Genomic DNA, 20664 nt, shown 5'->3' on the forward strand with positions numbered 1-20664 from the left:
AATTTTTTAAACCATTCTCGAGGAGTTTGCTTAAGACCATAGAGTGTCTTGTGAAGAAGACAAACTTTGTTAGGAGAACAAGAATATCCTGGAGGAAGTTTCATGTAGACTTTCTTTTTCAAGTCACTGTTAAGAAAATCATTTTTCACATTCATTTGACTTAGAGACCGTTTACGGACTACAGCAATTGCAAGAAGAGCTCGAACACATATGAGTCAAATAACATGAGAAAAAGTCTCTTCGTAATCAATACTATACTCTTGAGTAACCAAATGACCCTTATACCTATCAATAGAGCCATTGGAGCAAGTCTTGATTTTGTATACTGATGATGGATATTTTATACGGTTTTTGACATCACTTTCATATAGTTTTAGTATGTTTTTATTTAGTTTTTATTAAGCTTTTATAGGTTTTAGTGTTAAATTCACATTTTTGGATTCTACTATGAGTTTTTGTGTTTCTATACAACTTCAGGTATTTTCTGGCTGAAATTGGAGAGCTGGAGAAAAAGTCTGATTCAGAGACAGAGAAAGCACTGCAGATGCTGTCTGGATCTGACCTACCTGCACTCGGAAGAGCTTTTTTGGAGCTACAAAAGTCTAAATGGAGCACTCTCAATGGCTATGGAATTCTGACTTCCATAGATTTCTAGAAATGTATAATAGTCCATACTTTGCTTCGGATTAGAAGGCCCAAAACTGGTGTTCAATGCTAGCCATCTGACCAAATTCTGGCGTCCAACACCAGAAAGGGATTCCAATTTTGATTTCATTATGTAAAATCTGAATTTGGAATATATATGTGAATTAGGTATGAATTAAGTTTTATATATAAGCATTGGAATTGAAAAGTAAGCATTTGGAAGCTCGGTGGCGATTGAAGCTAAGCTGGCTGGTTTCTATAAGTTTGAAGGGCTGTGTTGTGACCTTGGGGGGCTGCCTCGGACTAAATAAAGTGATTGGCCAAGGTATGGTTTAGGTTTCGCGTGTTTAACATATAAGGTATTGTGAAAACTTAGGCTAGAGCATTATAGGATAAGTTGAAATGGTCAAATGCATTGAATGTTTAGCTTTGCAATGATGTCTTATGAATTAATGAGTGGGCTTGTGTTGGAATTAATAAGCATGAATTGTTGGTGTCATTGAATATGTGTTTTTGGGGTTATTAATGATAAGTTGATGATGTTGTGGTATGTATTTATGAGATATTGGCAATTATGGCTTGTTGATTAGTCGATGATAATAGTTGTCATCAATGAATTAAAGGAGTAAGCTAAAGAATGTTTAAAGTTTGTAGCTTGTGGTTGAAATGGTGGATATTGGGATTATTGTATGGATTTTATGGAATGGTATGAGCATTGATGTGCTGGTGGTTGGTGAAAATAAAATGGGGTTTGATATACTGTAACTGTGCAGGTTTTGTGGGTAGGGAATGTGAATGTGGTAAAAAAAAAGGGTTTGGTAGACTTTGGTAAAAAGTGGTTTTTGAACTTTGTGAGTCCATAACTTACTTCTCAAATTTTGAATGAAAATGAGGTTTGTTTTAAATTAAAGAGTGTTTAAAAAGCTTGAGATTGATATAAATTTTGTGAAAAACTGAATTTTATAGAGGAAGTTATGGACACCGGAAATTTGGTGTGGAAAACTAAATTTTGGCAAGCTGCAGCAAAACCAGGTTTTCTAATGTGTGCCCACGCACACAGCTGTACGCACGCACCCAACAGAAGCAAAAATCAACCTGTGCGTACGCACGCCTCTGTGTGCATGCACATCTGGTATTTTTCATAAAGTGTGCGTACGCACGCCCTTGTGCGCATGCACACGCCTGGATGGGCCTTCTGCTGGAGGTGCTAGCACAGGTGAGGCGCATGCACAATAAGTGATGTGTGCGCACGCACGCATTCGTGTGCACGCATATATTCTGCTTTCTTGTTGAGCTATGCGCACACGCCCTGTTTTCCAGCACCTATATTTTTCTGCTCTACACATGATTTTGAACCCTAAACCCCCTATTTTTGCCCTGTTAACCCTAGATCCTACTAGTAAGTTTAGTAAATAGCAGAAGTTAGGAGTTTGAGGTAACTTGGGAGTGAAGAAAGAGGTAAAAATGATGAGAAATGTGAAAGGGAAGTGGTTAATGAATGAAGTAGAGGCGAAAGAAGAAAGAAGTAGAGGCGATGGAGGTGTGTGAATGGGCGGGTTTGGGAGGAAAATGGTTTGAATTTGAATGGTGAGGTAGGTGGGGATCCTGTGGGGTCCACAGATCCTGAGGGGTCAAGGACTTAGCATCCCTGCTCCATTTAGGCGTGCAAAACGCCCTTACTGTGCAATCTTGGCGTTTAACGCCAGACTGTTGCCTGTTTCTGGCGTTAAACACCCAAATGTAGCTTGTTTCTAGTGTTTAACGCCAGGTTGATGCTTGTTTCTGGCGTTAAATGCCAGACAGATGCTTGTTTCTGGTGTTTAAACGCCAGAATGCTCTTCCTCCAGGGTGTGCTGTTTTTAATGCTGTTTTTCATTCTGTTTTTTTTTTTATTTTTCAGTAGTTTTTGTGACCTCACATGATCATCAACCTACAGAAAACATAAAATAGCAATGGAAAATAAATAGATATAGTTAAATAACATTGGGTTGCCTCCCAACAAGCGCTTCTTTAATGTCATTAGCTGGACCTTGCTGAGCTTTTAATCTAGCCTCAGCTTTGAGCACTCTTGCTCAACATTGCCTTCAAGATAATGCTTGATTCTCTGTCCATTAACAATGAACTTATTATCAGAATCACTGTCTTGCAGCTCCACATAGCCATATGGTGACACGCTTGTAATCACATATGGTCCCTTCCACCGGGATTTCAGTTTCCCGGGGAATAGCCTGAGCCTAGAGTTAAACAGCAAAACTTTCTGTCCTGGTTCAAAGACTCTAGATGACAGCTTTCTGTCATGCCACCTTTTTGCTTTCTCTTTGTAAAGCTTGGCATTTTTGAAAGCCGTGAGTCTGAATTCCTCTAGCTCATTCAGCTGGAGCAATCTTTTTTCTCCAGCTAAATTGGCATCAAAGTTCAGGAATCTGGTTGCCCAGTAGGCCTTATGCTCCAGTTCCACGGGCAGGTGACAGGCCTTACCATACACAAGGTGGTATGGAGAGGTTCCTATAGGAGTCTTGAATGATGTTCTGTAAGCCCACAGAGCATCATCCAAGCTTCTCGCCCAATCTTTTCTACGGGTATTTACAGTCCATTTCAGGATTCTTTTCAGTTCTCTATTAGAGACTTCAGCTTATCCATTTGTCTATGGATGATATGGAGTTGCCACCTTGTGGCTAATTCCATACCGAGCCATAGCAGAGGAGAGTTGTTTGTTGCAGAAGTGAGTGCCCCCATCACTAATTAATGCTCTAGGGACCCCAAACCTACTGAAGATATGTTTCTGGAGGAACTTCAGCACTGTCCTGGTATCATTAGTGGGTGTGGCAATGGCCTCTACCCATTTGGATACATAGTCGACTGCTACCAGAATATAAGTGTTTGAGTATGATGGTGGGAAAGGTCCCATGAAGTCAATGCCCCATACATCAAACAACTCAATCTCCAAGACCCCTTGTTGAGGCATGGCGTAACCATGAGGCAGATTACCAGCTCTCTGGCAATTGTCACAGTTACGCACAAACTCTCGGGAATCTTTATAGAGGGTAGGCCAATAGAACCCACATTGAAGGACCTTGGTGGCTGTGCGCTCACTTCCAAAGTGGCCTCCATATTGTGACCCATGGCAATGCCATAAGATCTTCTGTGCTTCTTCTCTGGGCACACACCTACGGATTACTCCGTCTGCACATCTCTTAAAGAGATAGGTTCATCCCACAAGTAGTACTTTGCATCAGTAATTAATTTTTTCTTTTGTTGCCTACTGTACTCTTTGGGTATGAACCTTACAGCTTTATAGTTTGCAATGTTTGGAAACCATGGTGTTTCCTGAATGGCGAACAAATGCTCATCCGGAAAGGTTTTAGAGATCTCAATAGAGGGAGATGACGCTCCTTCTACTGGTTCTATTCGGGACAGATGATCAGCTACTTGGTTTTCTGTCCCTTTTCTGTCTCTTATTTCTATATCAAACTCTTACAGAAGCAACACCCATCTTATGAGCCTGGGTTTTGAATCCTACTTTGTAAGTAGATATTTAAGAGCAGCATGGTCAGTATACACAATCACCTTGGATCCTACTAAGTATGATCTAAACTTGTCAATGGCATAGACCACTGCAAGCAATTCTTTTTCTGTGGTTGTGTAATTTTTCTGGGCGTCATTTAAAACACGGCTAGCATAATAAATGACATGCAGAAGCTTGTCATGTCTCTGTCCTAATACTGCACCAATAGCATGGTCACTGGCATCACACATTAGTTCGAATGGTAATGTCCAGTCTAGTGCAGAAATAACTGGTGCTGTGACCAGTTTAGCTTTCAGGGTTTCAAACGCCTACAGACACTCTGTGTCAAACACAAATGGCATGTCAGCAGCTAGCAGATTGCTCAGAGGTTTTGCAATTTTTGAAAAATCCTTTATAAACCTCCTATAGAATCCTGCATGCCCCAGAAAGCTTCTGATTGCCTTAACATTGGCAGGTGGTGGTAATTTTTCAATTACTTCTACTTTAGCTTGATCCACCTCTATTCCCTTGTTTGAAATTTTATGCCCAAGGACAATCCCTTCAGTCACCATAAAGTGACATTTTTCCCAGTTTAAAACTAGGTTGGTCTCTTGGCATCTTTTCAGAACAAGTGCTAAATGGTCAAGGCAGGAGCTGAATGAGTCTCCAAATACTGAAAAGTCATCCATGAAGACTTCCAGAAATTTCTCTACCATATCAGAGAAGATGGAGAGCATGCACCTCTGAAAGGTTGTAGGTGCATTGCACAGACCAAAAGGCATCCTTCTGTAGGCAAACACTCCAGAAGGACATGTGAATGCTGTTTTCTCTTGGTCCTGAGGATCTACTGCAATTTGGTTGTATCCTGAATAGCCATCCAAAAAGCAGTAGTATTCATGACCTACTAGTCTCTCCAGCATCTGGTCTATGAATGGTAAAGGAAAATGATCCTTCCTGGTGGCTGTATTGAGCCTTCTGTAGTCAATACACATACGCCACCCTGTAACTGTTCTTGTAGGAACCAGTTCATTTTTTTTATTATGAACCACTGTCATGCCTCCCTTCTTGGTAACAACTTGGACAGGGCTCACCTAGGGGCTATCAGAAATAGGATAAATAATCCCAGCCTCCAGTAATTTGGTGACCTCTTTCTGCACCACCTCCTTCATGGCTGGATTTAGCCGCCTCTGTGGTTGAACCACTGGCTTAGCATCGTCCTCCAATAGGATCTTGTGCATGCATCTTGCTGGGCTGATGCCCTTAAGATCACCTATGGACCACCCAAGAGCTGTCTTGTGTGTCCTTAGCACTTGAAGTAGTGCTTCCTCTTCCTGTGGATTTAAAGTAGAGCTTATGATCACCGAAAAAGTGTCATCTTCTCCCAGAAATGCATATTTCAGGGATGGTGGTAGTGGTTTGAGCTCGGGTTTAGGAGGTTTCTCCTCTTCCTGAGGAAATTTCAGAGGTTCTTTCAATTCCTCTGAATCCTCCAGATCAGGCTGAACATCTTTAAAGATGTCTTCCAGCTCTGATTCGGGACTCTTAACCATGTTGATCTCCTCTACTAAATAGTGAATAAGATCAACTTTCATGCAGTCTTTTGGTGTGTCTGGATGCTGCATGGCTTTGACAGCATTTAACTTAAACTCATCCTCATTGACTCTCAGGGTTACTTCTCCTTTTTGGATATCAATGAGAGTTCGTCCAATCGCTAGGAAGGGTCTTCCTAGAATAAGAGTGGCACTCTTGTGCTCCTCCATTTCCAACACTACAAAGTCAGTGGGAAAGGCGAATGGCCCTACCCTGACAATCATGTCTTCAATCACGCCTGATGGGTATTTAATGGAGCCATCAGCAAGTTGGAGACATATCCGGGTTGGTTTGACTTCTTCAGTTAAACCAAGCTTTCTGATAGTAGATGCAGGTATTAGGTTGATACTTGCCCCAAGATCACATAAAGCTGTCTTGGTGCAACTACCCTCTAATATGCATGGTATCATAAAGCTCCCAGGATCCTTAAGCTTTTCTGGGAAGCTTTTCAGAATGACTGCACTGCATTCTTCAGTGAGGAGAACTCTTTCAGTGTCTCTCCAATCCTTCTTATGACTCAAGATCTCTTTCATGAACTTGGCATAAGAGGGTATTTGCTCAAGTGCCTCTGTAAACGGAATCTTTATTTCAAGAGTCCTGAGATAGTCTGCAAAGCGAGCAAATTGCTTATCCTGTTCCTCTTTGTAGAGTTTTTGAGGATAAGGCATCTTGCCTTTGTATTCCTCAACCTTAGTTGCTGCAGGTTTATTTCCTACAGAGGTGGTTGGAGAAGCCTTTTTAGAGGGGTTACTATCAGTACTTGTGTGTGTCTGATCCCTCACTGGCGTTTGAATGCCAAAGGTAGAAGCTGGATTGGCGTTGGACGCCAACTTCTTACCTGTTTCTGGCATTTGAACGCCAGAACTGAGCTTCCATTGGGCGTTTAACGCCACCTCCTTGCCTGTTTGTGGCGTTTGAACGCCAGAACTGAGCATGGGTTGGGCGTTTAACGCCAGCTCTTCACCCTTTTCTGGCGTTTGAGCGCCAGAATTATTCCTCTCTGGTCTCTTACTATCCTTAGAGGGATTTTGGGTAGCAGTTTGTTCATTTCTTGGCTTTCTGCTGCTTTGAAGTGAGGTATTTAATGTTTTTCCACTTCTTAATTGAACTGCTTAGCACTCTTCTGTTATTTGTTTTGATAACTGCTGTTTTGTTTGCTTCAACTGTACTTCCATATTCATATTAGCCATTCTTGTGTCTTGTAGTATCTTCTTGAATTCGGCTAGCTGTTTTATTAGAAAATCTAATTGCTGATTGAATTCAGTAACTTGTTCTGCAGGACTGAGTTCAACAGTTACTGTTTTAGCCTCTTCTTTCATGGAAGACTCACTACTTAGGTACAGATGCTGATTTCTGGTAACTGTATCAATGAGCTCTTGAGCTTCTTCAATTGTCTTTCTCATGTGTATAGATCCACCAGCTGAGTGGTCCAAATACATCTGAGCTTTCTCTGTAAGCCCATAATAGAAGATGTCTAACTGCACCCACTCTGAAAATATTTCAGAGGGGCATTTTCTTAGCATCTCTCTGTATCTCTCGCAAGCATCATAAAGAGATTCATTATCTCCTTGTTTAAAGCCTTAGATGTTCAGCCTTAGCTATGTCATCCATTTTGGAGGGAAATATTGATTCAGGAATTTTTCTGACAGCTGTTTCCATGTCCTTATGCTAGCCTTAGGTTGGTTATTTAACCACCTCTTAGCTTGGTCTTTTACAGCAAATGGAAACAGTAATAATCTGTAGACATCCTGATCTACTTCCTTATCATGTACTGTGTCAGCAATTTGTAAAAACTATGCCAGAAACTCTGTAGGTTCTTCCTGTGGAAGACCGGAATACTGGCAACTTTGTTGTACCATGATAATGAGCTGAGGATTCAACTCAAAACTACTGACTCCGATGGAGGGTATACAGATACTACTCCCATATGAAGCAGTAATAGGGTTAGCATATGACCCCAGAGTCCTTCTGGACTGTTCATTTCCACTTAGGTCCATGATGGAGAAAGGGAGATGTTGTGAATTGGAGATTCAAATAGTATTAAAATATTTTTTTATTAATTTTTTTTGAATAGAAAATGGAAATTAAAAAAATAAAATAAAATAAAATGAAAAATGGGTGAGGATTTTCGAAAATGAAGAGAGAGAAAAAGTGGTTAGCAGGTTTTGAAAAAGATATGATTTAAAAAATTTAAAAAGGATATGATTTGAAAAAGATATGATTTTTTTTAAAACTTGACAACTAAGATATGATAAGATAAAATTTTGAAATTGAAATCTGAATTTTTATGAAAAATTTCGAAAAATTTGCTTAAAAATAGTTAGAAAAGATATTTTTTTATTTTTGAATTTTATGATGAAAGAGAAAAACACACAAAAGACACACAACTAAAAATAGATCTAATGCTCCTTATTTTCGAAAATTTTGGAGGGAAAACACCAAGGAACACCAAACTTAAAAATTTTAAGATCAAAACACAAGGAAGACTCAAGAACAACACCTTGAAGACTCACAAGAACAACAAGAACATGGAGATAGAACACCAAACTTAAAATTTTTAGCAAACCACATTGAAATTTTCGAAAACTAAAGGAAAATTAACAAGAGAACACCAAACTTAAAAATTGACACAAGATTTAATCAAAGAAAACTTATCTTTGAAAAAGTTTTAAAAGGAAGATAGCCAATTACCAATAACATAAGCACAACACTCTAGCCAATTGAGCTATAAATTTAACGTTTTTTAAAAAGGTATTTAATAAATAATTTTTTTTTGAAAACTGATATTTTGAAAAAGCACAAGAAAAACAAGAAATAACACAGAACAAGAACAACTTGAAGATCAAGGAAGAACAAAGAACATGCAATTCGAAAATTAAAAGACAAAGAAAAGCATGCAATTGACACCAAACTTAAAACATGACACTAAACTCATAGAAAAACTAAAAATTAATACAGAAAAATAATATTTTTGAAAAATTTTTGAAAAGAAAATAAAAGACTCTGACCCAAAAGACAAAATTTTCCTAATCTAAGCAACAAGATTCACCGTCAGTTGTTCAAACTCGAACAATCCCTGGCAACGGCGCCAAAAACTTGGTGCACGAATTGTGAATCACACTTTTCACAACTCGTACCACTAACCAGCAAGTGCACTGGGTCGTCAAAGTAATACCTTACGTGAGTAAGGGTCGAATCCCACGGAGATTGTTGGCTTGAAGCAATCTATGGTTATCTTGTAACTCTTAGTCAGGATATCAATTATAATTATCAGTTTGAATTGCAAAGAATAAAAGAGCATGAAATAAATACTTGTTATGCAGTAATGGAGAATATGTTGGAGCTTTGGAGATGCTTTGTCTTCTGAATCTCTGCTTTCCTACTGTCATCTTCTTCACGCACGCAAGTTTCCTCCTATGGCAAGCTGTATATTGGTGGATCACCGTTGTCAATGGCTACCATCCGTCCTCTTAGCGAAAATGGTCCAGGTGTGCTGTCACCGCACGGCTAATCATCTATCGGTTCTCACTCATGCTGGAATAGGATCCATTGATCCTTTTGCGTCTGTCACTACGCCCAACCCTTGTGAGTTTGAAGCTCGTCGCAGTCATTCAATCCCTAAATCCTACTCGGAATACCACAGACAAGGTTTAGACTTTCCGGATTCTCAAGAATGGCCGCCAATGGATTCTAGCTTATACCACAAAGATTCTGGTTAAGGAATCCAAGAGATACTCATTCAATCTAATGTAGAACAGAGGTGGTTGTCAGGCACGCGTTCATAGGTTGAGAATGGTAATGAGTGTCACGGATCATCACATTCATCACATTGAAGTGCGAACGAATATCTTAGATAGAAAAAAGCGTGTTTGAATAGAAAACAGAAATAATTGCATTAATTCATCGAGACACAGTAGAGCTCCTCACCCCCAACAATGGATTTCAGAGACTCATGCCATCAAAGATACAAAGTTCAGGTCTAAAATGTCATGAGGTATAAAATAAATCTCTAAAAGTTGTTTAAATACTAAACTAGTAACCTAGGTTTAAAGAAAATGAGTAAACTACAATAGGTAGTGCAGAAATCCACTTCTGGGGTTCACTTGGTGTGTGCTGGGGCTGAGACTTAAGCTTTTCACGTGCCTAGGCTGTTTCTGGAGTTAAACGCCAGGTTGTAACCTGTTTTGGGCGTTTAACTCCAACTTGTAACCTGTTTCTGGCGTTTAACTCCAGAATTGGGCAGAAAGCTGGCGTTGAATGCCAGTTTGCGTCATCTAAACTTGGACAAAGTATGGACTATTATATTTTGCTGGAAAGCCCTGGATGTCTACTTTCCAACGCAATTAAGATCGCGCCATTTGGGTTTCTGTAGCTCTAGAAAATCTATTTCGAGTGCAGGGAGGTCAGAATCCAACAGCATCAGCAGTCCTTTGTCAGCCTCTGAATCTGATTTTTGCTCAGGTCCCTCAATTTCAGCCAGAAATTACCTGAAATCACAGAAAAATACACAAACTCATAATAAAGTCCAGAAATGTGATTTTTAATTAAAAACTAATAAAAATATAATAAAAACTAACTAAATCATACTAAAAACATACTAAAAACAATGCCAAAAAGTGTATAAATTATCCGCTCATCAAGCTCCTCTATGTCTCTTCCTTGTCTTTGTTGCTCCTCCCTCATAGATCTTTGATCTTCTCTAATCTCATGGAGGATGATGGAGTGCTCTTGGTGCTCCATCCTCAGTTGTCCCATGTTGGAACTTAATTCTCCTAGGGAGGTGTTGATTTGCTCCCAATAGTTTTGTGGAGGGAAGTGCATCCCTTGAGGAATCTCAGGGATTTCATGGTAAGGAATTTTCTCATGCTCTTGTGGAGGCCCATGATCTCTTGTTTGCTCCATCCTCTTCTTAGTGACGGGCTTGTCCTCATCAATGAGGATATCTCCCTCTATGTCAATCCCAGCCGAATTGCAGAGGTGGCAAATGAGGTGAGGAAATGCTAACCTTGCCAAAGTGGAGGACTTGTCAGCCACCTTGTAGAGTTCTTGAGGTATAATCTCATGAACTTCTACTTCCTCTCCAATCATGATACTATGGATCATGATAGCCCGGTCTACAGTAACTTCAGACCGGTTGCTAGTATGAATGAATGAGCGTTGGATGAACTCCAACCATCCTCTAGCTATAGGCTTAAGGTCCGGTCTTCTCAATTGAACCGGCTTGCCTCTTGAGTCAACTTTCTATTGAGCTCCTTCCACACATATGTCCATAAGGACTTGGTCCAATCTTTGATCAAAGTTGACCCTTCTAGTGTAGGGGCATGCGTTTTCTTGCATCCTTGGCAAGTTGAACGCCAACCTTACATTTTCCGGACTGAAATCTAAGTATTTCCCCCGAACTATGGTAAGCCAATTCTTTGGATTCGGTTCATACTTTGATCATGGTTTCTAGTGATCCATGCATTTGCATAGAACTCTTGAACCATTAAGATCCCGACTTGTTGCATAGAATTAGAGAGAATTTCCCATCCTCTTCTTCTAAGCTCATGTTGGATCTCCGGATACTCATTCTTTTTGAGCTTGAAAGGAACCTTAGGGATCACTTTCTTCTTGGCCACAACTTCATAGAAGTGGTCTTGATGGACCTTTGAGATGAATCTCTCCATCTCTCATGACTCAGAGGTGGAAGCAATTGCCTTCCCTTTCCTCTTTCTTGAGGTTTCTCTGGCCTTAGGTGCCATTGATGGTTATGAAAAAACAAAAAGTAATGCTTTTACCACACCAAACTTAAAATGTTTGCTCGTCCCCGAGCAAAAGAAGAAGAGAAACAGTAGAAGAAGAAGAAAGATGGAGGAGAGGGAGAGAGGTGTGTATTCGGCCAAGGGAAAGAAGAAAGGGTTGTGTTGTGTGAAAATGAAGAAGGAGTGAGGGGTTTATATAGGAGTGGGGGAAGTGTACGGTTCGGCCATTAGGGTTGGGTATGGGAGGGAAAAGAATTTGAATTTTGGAGGTAGGTGGGATTTATGAGGAAGAGTGGATGGATTTGAGTGGTTGAGGGCTTTTGGGGAAGAGGTATCGAGGTGATTGGTGAAGGGTATTTGGGGAAGAGGTTTATGAAAAGGTGTGAAGAGGAGAGAAGGAGAAGTGAGCTCGGTGGAGATCCTGTGGGGTCCACAGATCCAGTGGGGCCAAGGACTTAACATCCCTGCTCCAATTAGGCGTGTAAAACGCCCTTAGCATGCATGTCTGGTGTTAAATGCCAGCTTGCTACTTATTGTTGGCGTTAAACGCCCAAAGGCAGCCTGTTTCTGGCGTTTAACGCCAGCTTTTTTCCCATTCTTGGCGTTAAACGCCACTTCCATGTTCTGTTCTGGCGTTAAACGCCAGTCTGGTGCTTGTTTCTGGTGTTAAACGCCCAGAATGGAGCCAGACTGGGCGTTTAACGCCCATTCTGCTACCCTTACTGGCGTTTAAACGCCAGTAAGCTCTTCCTCCAGGGTGTGCAGTTTTTCATTCTGTTTTTCATTTTGTTTTTGATTTTTTAGTAATTTTTGTGACTTCACATGATCATCAATCTACAGAAAACATAACATAGCAATGGAAAATAAATAGATATAGTTAGATAACATTGGGTTGCCTCCCAACAAGCGCTTCTTTAATGTCAATAGCTTGACAGTGAGCTCCCATGGGCCTCACAGATGTTCAGAGCATTGTTGGGACCTCCCAACACCAAACTTAGAGTTTGGATATGGGGGTTCAACACCAAACTTAGAGTTTAGTTGTGGCCTTCCAACACCAAACTTAGAGTTTGACTGTGGGGGCTTTGGTTGACTCTGCAGTGAGAGAAGCTTTTCATGCTTCCTCTCCATGGTTACAGAAGGAGATCCTTGAGTTTTAAACACAAGGTAGTCCTCATTCAGTTGAAGGACCAACTCTCCTCTGTCCACATCAATCACATCTTTTGCTGTGGCTAGGAAGGGTCTTCCAAGGATGATGGATTCATCCTCATCCTTCCCAGTGTCTAGGATTATGAAATAAGCAGGGATGTAAAGGCCTTCAATCTTTACTATCACGTCCTCTACTTGTCCATAAGCCTTTTTCATGGATTTGTCTGCCATCTCTAATGAGAATTTGGCAGCCTATACCTCATAGATTCCCAGTTTCTCTATTACAGAGAGTGGCATGAGGTTTACCCCTGACCCAAGGTCACATAGAGCCTTTTCAAAGGTCATGGTGCCTATGGTGCAAGGTATGAAGAACTTTCCGAGATCCGGTTTCTTCTGAGGCAATGTCTGCCTTATCAATGCACCTAGTTCATTAGTGAACAAGGGGGGTTCATCCTCCCAAGTATCATTACCAAATAAATTGGCATTCAGCTTCATGATTGCTCCTAAATACTGGGCAACTTGCCCTTGAACAATGTCTTCATCTTCTTCAGAAGATGAATAATCATCAGAGCTCATGAATGGTAAAAGGAGGTTCAATGGAATCTCTATGGTCTCTAAATGAGCCTCAGATTCCTCTGGTTCCTCAAAGGGAAACTTCTTATTGGTCATTGAACATCCCAGGAGGTCTTCCTCACTGGGATTCACGTCCTCCTCCTCCTCTCTGGGTTCGGCCACACCAAGCAAGGTTATGGCCTTGCACTCTCTCTTTGGATTTTCTTCTGTATTGCTTGGGAGAGTACTAGGAAGAGCTTCAATGACTCTTTTACTCAGCTGGCCCACTTGTGCCTCCAAATTTCTGATGGAGGACCTTGTTTCATTCATGAAACTCAAAGTGGCCTTAGATAGATCAGAGACTATATTTGCTAAGCTAGATGGATTTTGCTCAGAATTCTCTGTCTGTTGCTGAGTGGATGAAGGAAAAGGCTTGCTATTGCTAACCCTATTTCTTCCACCATTATTAAAGCCTTGTTGAGGCCTTTGTTGATCCTTCCATGAGAAATTTGGATGATTTCTCCATGAGGGATTATAGGTGTTTTCATATGGTTCACCCATGTAATTCACCTCTGCTATAGCAGGGTTCTCAGGATCATAAGCTTCTTCTTCAGAAAATGCCTCTTTAGTACTGTTGGATGCAGCTTGCATTCCATTCAGACTCTGAGAAATCATATTGACTTGCTAAGTCAATATTTTGTTCTGAGCCAATATGGCATTCAGAGCATCAATTTCAAGAACTCCCTTCCTCTGAGGCGTCCCATGACTCACAGGATTCCTTTCAGAAGTGTACATGAACTGGTTATTTGCAACCATGTCTATGAGTTCCTGAGCTTCTGCAGGCGTTTTCTTTAGGTGAATGGATCCACCTGCAGAATTGTCCAATGACATATTAGCTAATTCAGGCAGACCATCATAGAATATATCCAGGATGGTCCATTCTGAAAGCATGTCAGAAGGACACTTTTTGGTCAGTTCCTTGTATCTCTCCCAAGCTTCATAGAGGGACTCACCTTCTTTCTGTTTGAAGGTTTGAACATCCACTCTAAGCTTGCTAAGCTTTTGAGGAGGAAAGAACTTGGCTAAGAAAGCCGTGACCAGCTTATCCCAAGAGTTCAGGCTATTTCTAGGTTGAGAGTCCAACCATAATCTAGCTCTGTCTCTTACAACAAATGAGAAAAGCATAAGCCTGTAGACCTCGGGATCAACCCCATTGGTCTTAACAGTATCACAGATCTGCAAGAATTCAGTTAAGAACTGAAAAGGATCTTCTGATGAAAGTCCATGAAACTTGCAGTTCTGTTGCATCAGAGAAACTAATTGAGGTTTAAGCTCAAAATTGTTTGCTCCAATGGCAGGGATTGAGATGCTTCTTCCATGTAAATTGGAATTTGGTGCAGTAAAGTCACCAAGCATCTTCCTTGCATTATTATTATTTTCGGCCATGCCTCCTTCTTTTTCGAAAATTTCTGTCAGATTTTCTCCAGAGAGTTGTGCTTTAGCTTCCCTTATCTTCCTCTTCAGAGTCCTTTCAGGTTCAGGATCAGCTTCAACAAGAATGTTCTTATCCTTGTTCCTGCTCATATGAAAAAGAAGAGAACACAAAAGAAAATATGGAATCCTCTATGTCACAGTATAGAGATTCCTTATGTAAGTAGAAGAATAGAAGAATAGAAGAAGGAAAAGATAAGAATCCAAACACAAGGGGGAAGAGTGGGTTCGAATCCTTGAGTGAAAAGAAGTGTTAGTAGATGAATAAATGAATAGAAGGAGAAGAGAAAGAGAAGAATTCGAAAATTACATAAAATAAAAATAAAAATTAAAACTAAATTCGAAAATTAAAAATTGAAATTAAATTAAAATTTAAAACAATTAATTGAAAAGGAATTTTTGAAAAAGGGGGTAGTAATTTCGAAAATTGGAGAGAGAAAATTAATTAAGTAGTTTTGAAAAAGATAAGAATCAAACAAAAAAATAAGATTAATTGAAAAAGATTTGAAAATCAATTTTGAAAAGATAAGAAGTTAGAAAAGATTTTGAAATTGATTTTGAAAAAGATGTGATTGAAATTTATTTTGAAAAAGATTTGATTTTTGAAATTAAAGTTGATTACTTGACTAACAAGAAACTAAAAGATATGATTTTAAAAATTAAAGATTGAATCTTTCTTACTAGGCAAGTAACAAACTTGAAATTTTTGAATCAATCACATTAATTGTTAGTGAAGATTTTGAAATTATGAAATGAAATTAAGAAAAAGATTTTGAAAATTAAATTGAAATTTTCAAAAATATGAAAGAAAAAATGAAAAAGATTTTATTTTTGAAAAAGATTTGAAAAAGATAGAATTTTTAAATTGAAAATTTGATTTGACTCATAAGAAACAACTAAATTTTAAATTTTTTTAGAAAAAGTCAACTTAAATTTTCGAATTTTATGAGAAGAAAAAGGGAAAGATATTTTTTTGATTTTTTTGAATTTTAATGATGAAAGAGAAAAACAAAGAAAAGGACTCAAAACATAAAAATTTTGGATTAAAACAAACAATGCATGCAAGAATATTTTGAATGCCAAGATGAACACCAAGAACACTTTGAATGTCAAGATGAACATCAAGAACTTATTTTTGAAAAATTTTCAACAAAAGAAAACATGCAAGACACCAAACTTAGAAATCTTTCATGTTTAGACTCTAACAAATTGAAAATACATATGAAAAACAAGAAAAGACACAAAACATAAAAATGCAAAGATCAAACAAAGAAGATCATCAAGAACAACTTGAAGATCATGAAGAACAAAGCATGAATTTTCGAAAAATTTTAAGAAAAATTAAAACATACAAATGACACCAAACTTAGAAATTGACACTAAACTCAAACAATGAACACAAAATTTTTTGTTTTTATGATTTTATTAAATTTTTTTGTAATTTTTCGAAAATTAATTGGAAAAGGAAAAATAAAGATTTCAAAATTTTTAATAAGAATTCCAGGAATCAAGCAATGTTAGTCCGAAACTCCGGTCCAGGAATTAGACATGGCTTACTAGCCAGCCAAGCTTTCAGTGAAAGCTCCGGTCCAAAACACTAGACATGGCTAGCCAAGCTTCAGCAAGACATTACAAACAACAGCTAAATTGATGGGAATCAACTAGCTCCTGTGATGATAACAGCATCATCTGAAACTCTAGAATTCATTCTTAAAAATTCTGAATAACATAGAATAACTTTTTTTTTTGAAAATTATTCGAAAATAAAAATAAAAATAAAATAAAATTACCTAATCTGAGCAACAAGATGAACCGTCAGTTGTCCAAACTCAAACAATCCCCGGCAACGGCGCCAAAAACATGGTGCACGAAATCGTGATCGTTCATTCCTTGGTAACGGCGCTGAAAACTTAATACGCACGTTCATAATCTTAGTTCTTCTTCACAACTTCGCATAACTAACCAGCAAGTGCACTGGGTCGTCCAAGTAATAAACCTTACGTGAGTAAGGGTCGATTCCATGGAGATTGTTGGTATGAAGCAAGCTATGGTCATCTTGTAAATCTCAGTCAGGCGGATTCAAATGGTTATGGTGAATTGATAACTAAAATATAAATAAAATATAAAATAGGATAGAGATACTTATGTAATTCATTGGTAAGAATTTCAGATAAGCATGTGGAGATGCTCTGTTCCTTCTGATTCTCTGCTTTCCTACTGTCTTCATCCAATCCTTCATACTCCTTTCCATGGCAAGCTGTATGTTGGGCATCACCATTGTCAATGGCTACTTCCCGTCCTCTCAGTAAAAATGGTCCAAAATGCGCTGTCACCGCACGGCTAATCATCTGTCGGTTCTCGATCCTGCTGGAATAGGATTCAGTAATCCTTTTGCGTCTGTCACTACGCCCAGCACTCGCGAGTTTGAAGCTCGTCACAGCCATCCCTTCCCAGATCCTACTCGGAATACCACAGACAAGGTTTAGACTTTCCATATCTCAAGAATGGCTGCCAATAATGCTAGCCTATACCACGAAGACTCTAATCGCAGATCAGGAGACTAAGAGATACACATTCAAGCTTGTTTGCATGTAGAACGGAAGTGGTTGTCAGGCACGCGCTCATAAGTGAGAATGGTGATGAGCGTCACATAATCATCACATTCATCATGTTCTTATGTGCGAATGAATATCTTAGAGAAGAAATAGGCTTGAGTTGAATAGAAAAACAATAGTACTTTGCATTAATTCATGAGGAACAGTAGAGCTCCACACCTTAATCTATGGTGTGTAGAAACTCTACCGTTGAAAATACATAAGTAAAAATAGGGTAGACATGGCCGAGTGGCCAGCCTCCCATGGAGGTCTCAGAACGTAAAAGTTACATAATGTGTTCCAGAGATGTAAATACAATAGTAAAAAGTTCTATTTATGCTAAACTAGTTACTAGGGTTTACAGAGATGAGTAATTGATGCAGAAATCCACTTCCGGGCCCACTTGGTGTGTGCTTGGGCTGAGCATTGAATCTTTCACGTGTAGAGGTCTTCCTTGAAGTTAAACGCCAGTTTGTAACCTGTTTTTGGCGTTTAACTCTGCTTTGCAACCTGTTTCTGGCGTTTAACTCCAGAATAGGGCAGAAAGCTGGCGTTGAACGCCAAATTGCATCGTCTAAACTTAGGCAAAGTATGGACTATTATATATTTCTGGAAAGCCCTGGATATCTACTTTCCAACGCAATTGAGGGCGCGCCATTTGAAGTTCTGTAGCTCCATAAAATCTATTTCGAGTGCAGGGAGGTCAGAATCCAACAGTATCAGTAGTCCTTTGTCAGCCTCTGAATCAGATTTTTGCTCAGGTCCCTCAATTTCAGCTAGAAATTACCTGAAATCACAGAAAAACACACAAACTCATAGTAAAGTCCAGAAATATGATTTTTATTTAAAAACTAATAAAAATATAATAAAAACTAACTAAAACATACTAAAAACAATGCCAAAAAGCGTATAAATTATCCGCTCATCAGTTTACTTTTGGGTTTAATTGTGTATATGTATATATGCTTTGGCCGGTTCAAGCTTCGCGAGCCAAGTCGGAAGCCTTGCTATATGTATCTTTATAATTCTTCTCTCATAGTTATCGTTTACACGAGTGATGTGACTTTCTGTTTAACGCTTTGCTTAACTCTTTTTCACAGGCTTCTAGTTAAAATTTCTTTCAACTACTATTACATATATATATTTTTTACTTTTAAAGGTCGTAATACCTTGCCAGCTCAGCTTTATGACTTAAGCATAAGACTCTGTGTGGTAGGGTGTTACAATCTACAATTGAGTCGACCCAGTTCCTCTTCTTCCATTGGGTAGCTTTTTAATGGAAGAAACTAGTATTCTTATCTCCATATTTTAGCCAGCTCACTCGGGACCTTTGGCACCATCAGATCTCATCTATCCTCAGAAGCTCATCTAATTCTGATTCCAATTCCCTGCCTCTCTTTTCTGCTTTTTTAGTTTGTGGTGACTGATGAGCGGATAATTTATACGCTTTTTGGCATTGTTTTTAGTATGTTTTTAGTATGTTTTAGTTAGTTTTTATTATATTTTTATTAGTTTTTAATTAAAAATCACATTTCTGGACTTTACTATGAGTTTGTGTATTTTTCTGTGATTTCAGATAATTTCTGGCTGAAATAGAGGGACTTGAGCAAAAATCTGATTCAGAGGCTGACAAAGGACTGCTGATGTTGTTGGATTCTGACCTCCCTGCACTCGAAATGGATTTTATAGATCTACAGAACTCCAAATGGCGCGCTCTCAATTGCGTTGGAAAGTAGACATCCAGGGCTTTCCAGAAATATATAATAGTCTATACTTTTCCCGAGTTTAGACAATGCAAACTGGCATTCAACGCCAGCTCTTTGTCCAATTCTGGAGTCAAACGCCAGAAACACGTTGCAAAGCAGAGTTAAACGCCCAAACTGGCACCAAAGCTGGTGTTTAACTCCAAGAAAAGTCTCTACATGTTTAAAGCTCAATGCTCAGCCCAAGCACACACCAAGCGGGCCCCAAAAGTGGATACAAAAGATTGCAAAAAAAAAAAGAAGAGAAAAAGAAAAGAAAAATGGCGAAAAAAAAAAAGAAAAAGAAAAAGCAAGCAGAAAAAGCCAATAGCCCTTAAAACCAAAAGACAAGGGTAATAAAAAGGATCCAAGGCTTTGAGCATCAGTGGATAGGAGGGCCTAAAGGAATCAAATCCTGGCCTAAGCGGCTAAACCAAGTTGTCCCTAACCATGTGCTTGTGGTGTGAAGGTGTCAAGTGAAAAGCTTGAGACTGAGCAGTTAAAGTCGTGATCCAAAGCAAAAAGAGTGTGCTTAAGAACCCTGGACACCTCTAATTGGGGACTTTAGCAAAGCTGAGTCATAATCTGAAAAGGTTCACCCAGTTATGTGTCTGTGGCATGTATGTATCCGGTGGTAATACTGGAAAACAGAGTGCTTTGGGCCACGGCCAAGACTCATAAAGTAGCTGTGTTCAAGAATCAACATACTGAACTAGGAGAATCAATAACACTATCTAAATTCTAAGTTCCTATAGAAGCCAATCATTCTGAACTTCAAAGGATAAAGTGAGATGCCAAAACTATTCAAGAGGCAAAAAGCTACTAGTCTAGCTCATCTGATTGGAGCTAAGTTTCATTGATAGTTTGGAGTTTAGAGTATATTCTCTTCTTTTTATCCTATTTGATTTTTAGTTGCTTGGGGACAAGCAACAATTTAAGTTTGGTGTTGTGATGAGCGGATAATTTATACGCTTTTTGGCATTGTTTTTAGTATGTTTTAGTTAGTTTTTATTATATTTTTATTAGTTTTTAATTAAAAATCACATTTCTGGACTTTACTATGATTTTGTGTGTTTTTCTGTGATTTCAGGTAATTTCTGGCTGAAATGGAGGGACCTGAGCAAAAATCTGATTCAGAGGCTAACAAAGGACTGCTGATGCTGTTGGATTCTGACCTCCCTGCACTCGAAATAGATTTTCTGGAGCTACAGAACTTTAAATGGCACGCTCTCAATTTCTTTGGAAAGTAGACATCCAGGGCTTTCCAGCAATATATAATAGTCCATACTTTGCCCGAGTTTAAATGATGCAAACTGGCATTCAACGCCAGCTCTCTGCCCAATTCTGGAGTCAAACGCCAGAAACACGTTGCAAAGCAGAGTTAAACGCCCAAACTGGCACCAAAGCTGGCGTTTAACTCCAAGAAAAGTCTCTACACGTTTAAAGCTCAATGCTCAGCCCAAGCACACAACAAGTGAGCCCCAGAAGTGGATTTCTGCATCATTTACTTATTTTTGTAACCCTAGTAACTAGTCTGATATAAATAGGACCTTTTTACTATTGTATTAGACATCTTCGGATCATCTCTGGACGTTTAGTTCTTAGATCATAGAGGCTGGCCATTCGGCCATGCCTAGACCTTGTTCTTATGTATTTTC

At 39.1% G+C, this 20664-nt stretch overlaps 1 non-coding gene across 1 annotated transcript; it reads left to right on the top strand.

The window, feature by feature from the left end:
* Window positions 1-14124: 14124 nt before the first annotated feature.
* LOC148569005 (small nucleolar RNA R71) lies at window positions 14125-14232 on the top strand. The gene has a single exon (XR_015882830.1). It is a non-coding gene; the product is annotated as a small nucleolar RNA R71 (small nucleolar RNA).
* The last annotated feature ends 6432 nt before the right edge of the window (window positions 14233-20664 follow it).

The sequence above is a fragment of the Arachis ipaensis genome, chromosome B4, assembly GCF_059453495.1.
Source record: "Arachis ipaensis isolate K30076 ecotype BB chromosome B4, ASM5945349v1, whole genome shotgun sequence".
Classification (NCBI taxonomy): Eukaryota; Viridiplantae; Streptophyta; class Magnoliopsida; order Fabales; family Fabaceae; genus Arachis; species Arachis ipaensis.